The sequence below is a fragment of the Polistes canadensis genome, unplaced genomic scaffold (genome assembly GCF_001313835.1).
Source record: "Polistes canadensis isolate GaletaPanama2010 unplaced genomic scaffold, ASM131383v1 scaffold_97, whole genome shotgun sequence".
NCBI classification, from domain to species: domain Eukaryota; kingdom Metazoa; phylum Arthropoda; class Insecta; order Hymenoptera; family Vespidae; genus Polistes; species Polistes canadensis.
Genome location: NW_014569644.1, coordinates 139,170 through 145,856, shown reverse-complemented (window position 1 = coordinate 145,856; position 6,687 = coordinate 139,170). Strand labels below are relative to the sequence as shown.

The window sequence follows — 6,687 nt, the reverse complement described above, 5'->3', positions numbered from 1 at the left end:
TTTCATTCAAATTGAATCATTAACGAATAATCGAGAACATTATTTTAAAATTAAATCTGAATATTATAAGAACAAGATGGTGTGCATGTGTGTGTGTGTGTGTGTGTGTGTGTGTGCATTTAGGTGAAAGAATAATAAAGGAACAACCATCGTTATATTTTATTTTCTATTCGTTGTTTCTTTTTATATCTTATTTTATTTTTTTTTATTTTTACTAAAACCACCCCACCTTTCACCCTCCCCCCACCGCTTGAACAAGGTCGTTTTGTCGAGTTATTTCATTCAAATCGAATCATTAACGAATAATCGAGAACATTATTTTAAAATCAAATCCGAAAAATAAGCAAAATCCTCCGTAGCCCTCCAACGAGCGCCCACCCCCCCCCCTCCCACCGTACATCCGGAATTACGTGTTTTATAGAATTCCCATTACTCGTTAAATTTCAAATCACGTCTAACTGCGATAACGGATGTTCGTTGAAAATTTTACACGAGTATTAATAGTCCAAGGAAGATGGAACGGGCTGGGGGCGAGGTGGGTGTGGGGGGAGGGGAGGGGGTTTAAAATGTTCTAGATTCGATAGCAAAAATTCTTATGAGAAGAAATTTTTAATGATTTTTTCGATCGCGTTCGCGTTAAAACAAAGTTTTCTTTAACGTTGCGAGTCATTTTCTGCTTACTAAATTTATCAAAAGTTTATTTTCCAATGAAAATTAATAACCAATCGAGATCAGTAACGAATGAAACACGAGGAATGTTATAATTAAAACAAAAAAACCGGAGAGCAGGAAGTTGATCGGCCAAAGTAATAAATTATTATTTCGAATAAAATGAATGAAATCAAAATAATAATCGATTTTTTAGATGATTACAATCGATTATTTTGTCGTTCGTTTGTAATCGATAATAATTCACAAAACAAAACAAAACAAAACAAAAAAGGAAAATTAAATAGAAATTTTCAATGATCATATTCGTTATCCCGTGTTACATCTGTTATAATACATAATAAATAATTACAAGTATATATATACATATAAGTGTATGTATGTGTGTAACCGGTTTAAATTGAATAGCGAATAATAACGGAGGACTACCTAATGCAGTAGTAACAGACACCGTAGTAGCTATTATTCATCAACTATTATTCATACAGAAGACTGTTTAAGCCAGCGCACCAAGAACCCACCCACCACCAGTACCAGCACCAGCACCAGCAGCATCAGCATCAGCACCAGGGCAAATTTTACCGACTGACTGCTTAAAAGGAAGTAGAAACTTTATATAAACGAGAGAGAGAGAGAGAGAGAGAGAGAAACGAACGCGTTCGTTCTTTATTATGAAGAACGAAAGTCTTACTTATTCCCATATCCTCTGCCCCCTCCCTTTCACCTGCCTGTATCACTTTTCACCTAACCCCCCCCTGGTTATCCCCTTTAACCCTTTGTTCGAACTTTCGGGAATAATTTTAAATCGTAATTGGTTCTTTCCGTTTGTTTCCTTTTTACTTGCATACTACCACTCGTTTGGAATGCTTTCAATATTTACAATAATTTCTAAATAAATACTAAAATATAATGTTACTAGAATATTAATGTAAATTTTCTTTCGAAAAAAATATTTGAAAAATATAATAAGAAAATATATTCATCGTCATCGTCATCATCATCGTGATATAAAAGTCTTACTTATTTCCATATCCTCTGCCCCCTCCCCTTCCTGCCTGTATCACTTTTCACCTAACCCCCCCCCTGGTTATCCCCTTTAACCCTTTGTTCGAACTTTCGGGAATAATTTTAAATCGTAATTGGTTCTTTACGTTTATTTCCTTTTTACTTGCATATTAACACTCGTTCAATATTTTCAATAATTTCTAAATAAATACTAAAATATAATGTTACTAGAATATTAATGTAAATTTTCTTTCGAAAAAAATATTTGAAAAATATAATAAGAAAATATATTCATCGTCATCCTGTTATAAAATGTTCGTTTAATAAAAAATTATTTCCATTACTATAAGAAACGTTTGTGCGTTAATAATAAGTTTGAAAGAGAGATAAGCTTAAGATGACAAGTAACCGTTTTCTAGGGGGGAAAAAAAAAAAAAAAATAAAGGCGCGATTTTGAGAAGCACAGAGGATGAATACTTATTCGTAATTACGCGTAAGATCCTAGAATGAGTTCGCGCTTGTATGCGTCCTGGCTTAAATGTCGCGTTAATAAGGCTCCAGAAAAGAAAGAGAGAAAGAGAGAGAGAAAGTGTGTGTGTATGTGTGTGTGTGAGCTTGGAAAAGGACAGTGGTTAGAGTCGAGTTTGCTAGTGGAAAGATGACAGGAGAAAATCTTTGTTGTCTCGAATAGAACGAACGAAGTTGAGATAGAACACGAAAGAGAAAGAAAGAATGAAAGAAAGAACGAGAAAGAAAGAGAGAGAGAGAGAGAGAGAGAGAGAACGAGAGAACGGTTTATGTCTGACATGGTAATTTTTATTTCCTCGGGCAAAAAGGCGCGCTTTCATGCGGTCGGAGCTTTCATCCAACTCTTGGATGATAAAGGCTCCAACGAAAAGAGAAAGAGATTAAGAGAGAGAGAGAGAGAGAGAGAGAGAGAGAGAGAGAAGATATAGAAGGTGATAAGGGAAAAAGAAGGAATAGGGTGGGGGGGGGGAAAGTATAAAAAAAAAAAAAACATTAAAATTATGGGCTGAGCTTTTCAAGGAACACCTTTGGTAGACGCGTGGGAATACAAACAATGTCCTTCATTCCTGTTTTCCACCTCCACCGGTTCTTCTTTAGCCCCCCCCCCAACCCTTCCCACCCCCACACACACACCTTTTTCACTCGAAAGCGTCTTTACGTCAGAGAATGAGACCTAGCCAACAGTAGCAACAATAACAGCAACAGCAACATCATCATCGTTAGTTTCCTTACTTGCCAGTTCTACTGCATTCAGGGTTGTGTAACTATTCGGTGACCTCGACGTAATCTACGCACGGTATTTTCCTTCCGGGATTATCAACGCAGAAATTTCTAGATTGTTCAGGAAAGATAATGACAGAGATAGAGATAGAGAGAGAGAGAGAGAGAGAGAGATATGGAGAGAATGGCTAGTTGAGAAAAAAGGAAAATAGATCTTCTTCCTCTACCATGTTTCTTATTCCTTACTCTTCTTTCAGTTCTTCTCATTTTACTCTTTCTTTCTTTTTTTTTTTTTAAAACTTCCCCTATCTTCTTCCTCTTCTTTTTCTCTTTCTTTGTGTGTGTGTGTATGTGTGTTCTTCTTCTTTTAATTTTTTCGAATTTGTTTTGTTTTTTTCCTTAAGTTTTATTTTCATTAATTTTATTTGTGTTTTTTTTTTATTTTGCTTTTTTTCGAAACAGAAAGAAAAAAGCTCGTACTCGAAGGTTAATTAAACTTTCATCATGAGAGAGAGAGAGAGAGAGAGAGAGAGAGAGAGAGTGAGAGAGAAAGAGAGGGGGGATTAAAAAAAAATCTCCGTAGTTCGCGAAGACGTCAAAATGACCGAACGTTTAACACACATTCAAAGAAAAAAATTACTAACCGATAAAATGACACTTAATTAAGTAATTTACAAACGTTTATATATATTTTTTTATATTCTAGGATAAATCGTAATTACGTTTAAACCGTTAAACAAGAAAACCATCGTGGAAATTAATGATGGCGATCGTGTCTCGTTGGTTAACGTGTCGATTAATTCGAATTATCTTTTAACGAAGCAACGAGGAAAATACAATTTACAAAAAAAAGAAAAAAGAAACAACAAAAGCTGTTAAAAGTTGCATTCGATGCAATTCCGCGTCGTTTTTTTTTATTCTTTTAAAAAAAATATTAATTAAAAGGGAAGCAAGCAACGTGAGTTATGAACGAAAAGTAAGGTTAGAAAAAGTGAGGTTAGGTAATTGAAAAGGGATAACTCTTGTGATTGAATGATATAAATAATTTCTTCCTTTTCACCCTTATTTCTTTTGCTTTCCCCCCCCCCTCCCCGCCCCTCTACCTTTCTCCCTTTTTCTCACGAACAAACGATATATGTAGAGGTTTAACAAGAGAAAACACAAAACAACTCGGCTAACGGTGACTACCATTCCCAACAGCGTTGCACCAATCACTTTGGAGAGGTAAACGTGGTGGTGGGGAGGGGACGTGGATGGGCGGGGGTGGTGGTGGGACCTTAATGCGAGTCTCAACTCAGCGTTAACAGCTGTTGAACTTTGGAGCGGGATGAATTGCTACGGTTGCCACACATCGATTTGTTCGTAACTTCAACGTTACTGCCATTAATGACGCTCGCGTACAACTAGCAACCGAGCAGCTATACCAGAGAGTACGATCTCGTTAGGGTGAGCACAATTACGGTAAACCAGATTAACCAGATCGCAACGAAAGTCTTTTATTAATCCTACGGACAGTTCGACAGCCGTTCGATAAAATTAACGGGCAAATGCGAATTAGAAAGAGAAATAGAATTTGAATGAATAAATGAATGAATGAATGAATGAACGAATGAATGAATTAATTAATTAATTAACGTTTATTCGTTACGATTTATTATCAATTATTATTATTGTTTTATTGTTTATTTACGTATACTGTGTATATTATTATCAACCCTTTTTTCTCAGTCGTCTTGAGTTTTTATTATTTATATTGGTTTTGAAATTAATTTTAATCGAATAATATTATTTTAATGTATAGATTGAATTATTTAAGAAACAATTATTATTCATTAATTATATTTTAAACTTTGAATATATTTATATATGCATTTTATTTGGTTATTCATGTTCCAAACTATGATTCTTTGATTTATTTATATGGTAGTTGGAATGGTGAACAAGTTTTTATAGCTGTGAGTAAACAAAACACTGCCAAGTGTTAATATATAATATTTATTATATCTTAACTATTTAATCTTATAATTATTACATATTATTTTCATTATATCTATTTAATCCCATTTGATCTAATTTCAATTATTTACAAAATTATATTAAGAATATATTTTTCTACAATAATCCGTGTTAAATTGGTCAATTTTGTCAGATAAATTTTTACTACAGTTTGTAACGCATTGTACATATTCGCGTATTCGTAAAACATACTATTTTAAACACTTTTTGTTCATCTAAATTGTATACGAATGTCAACAACAACCCCTTGGCACGTTACACTACCTGTCCTATCTCCTACTATTTTTAACTTATTTTTTGGACTTTTTTTCGTTAACAGGTTGTTCACAGCTTTGAATACAAATATGCATACGTTATAACACAATCTTTGTCTAACCGATATGAACCGTAACGCTTGCAACATGTCTTTTACCTTCGTACACCGGTTATATTGCAGTATCACTCTCTCGTCACCCTGTTTTGTGCTATTTGCAGTTTTGTTTTTTTGTTTCTTTTCTTTTTATTTCTGGTTCCTATAACCACTAGTAATGTAGTACAATACTCAAAATGGGTGAGGAGAATTATTAAAGTCTCACGTGCCACGCATTTGACGTTAACCCATACGTATTTTTCTCTTTTGTTTAAATAATTCCTTTTTTTTTTTTAAAGAGAAAGAAATATTGATTTCTAACGATTTACTTTTAACACTTTTGTTACGGCAATTTGTTTCATCAATATAATACAACTGAACAGAACACCGTCGTCGAATAGTGTGCACATTGTTGCACTTTAATAATTGGCAATTTATTTTGACTTTTAAAATATACTTTTAGTTAGATTAATCTAATACAAGATCAATAAAATCAAGAAATAATCTACAGATAAAGTAGAATCTTCTTACCAATTATAATCAGCACCCGTATACACGAGTCGTCACATTGATGCCGACTATAATCGGCACCCGTAACGAAACAATTAAAATCATTTTCTATAATTACAAGAAATTTTTACGCATAATCTTAATTGTTTTCATATTTAAACAAAATGTTTTATTTTCATTATTATCTTGAACACTTTTCTAAATAATACAGTACCTGTGTATCAAATGAAATAACATAAAGAAATATTAGAGAAGTAGTATGTTTCGTGTTATGTAAGCAACCACCCTGTTGCAGGATACCTTTTTCGTAATGAGGTATCTTTAAACGAAAGTAAATGTAATTAACGTTACACGGGATAGGAGGATCTTGTTGATGAAAGACCAACTTGATATTAAATTTATGAATTCTGGGACGTAACACTGCTGACCCTTTCTGTAAGATATATTATATAAATAAATAAATACAAAATATACAAGAATCTTAGTTAGGGAGATAGGAAGGGAGATAAAGAAAGAAAGAGACAAAAATATGTTTCGTTCGAATATTTCGAACAAAAGTTTCGATCGTTGAATCCTTTATCCGTAATAAGTCGAGTTCTTGGCAAATTGGCTGCCTTGTTTATCACCGCTTCCTCGTCCGAACTTAAGCTTAAGCTTAATAGAGTCCTTAACTCTACTGTGTTGTTTAGATTTATGCAGGATGCTCTGGTGGAAAACGAGGATACATTGCAACTACCGCACGACGTTAAGATGACTCTTGACTAATATCCTACTAGTTCCCTATATCAGATTTCCTGTGTTTCCCTTTATTTAGTTAGCTCTAAACTCTAACGAAAAATTTACTTTTTTTCAATTAAAATGTAATATATGTTAAACGTATTCGAAAAAAG

General features: G+C 33.6%; 1 protein-coding gene across 3 annotated transcripts in view; it reads right to left on the bottom strand.

Annotated features, from left to right (window-relative positions):
* The window catches only part of LOC106787280 (heterogeneous nuclear ribonucleoprotein C-like), a 276,054-nt gene that overhangs the window by 237,904 nt on the left and 31,463 nt on the right, over positions 1-6,687 (bottom strand). The gene's annotated exons all lie outside the window — the stretch shown is intronic.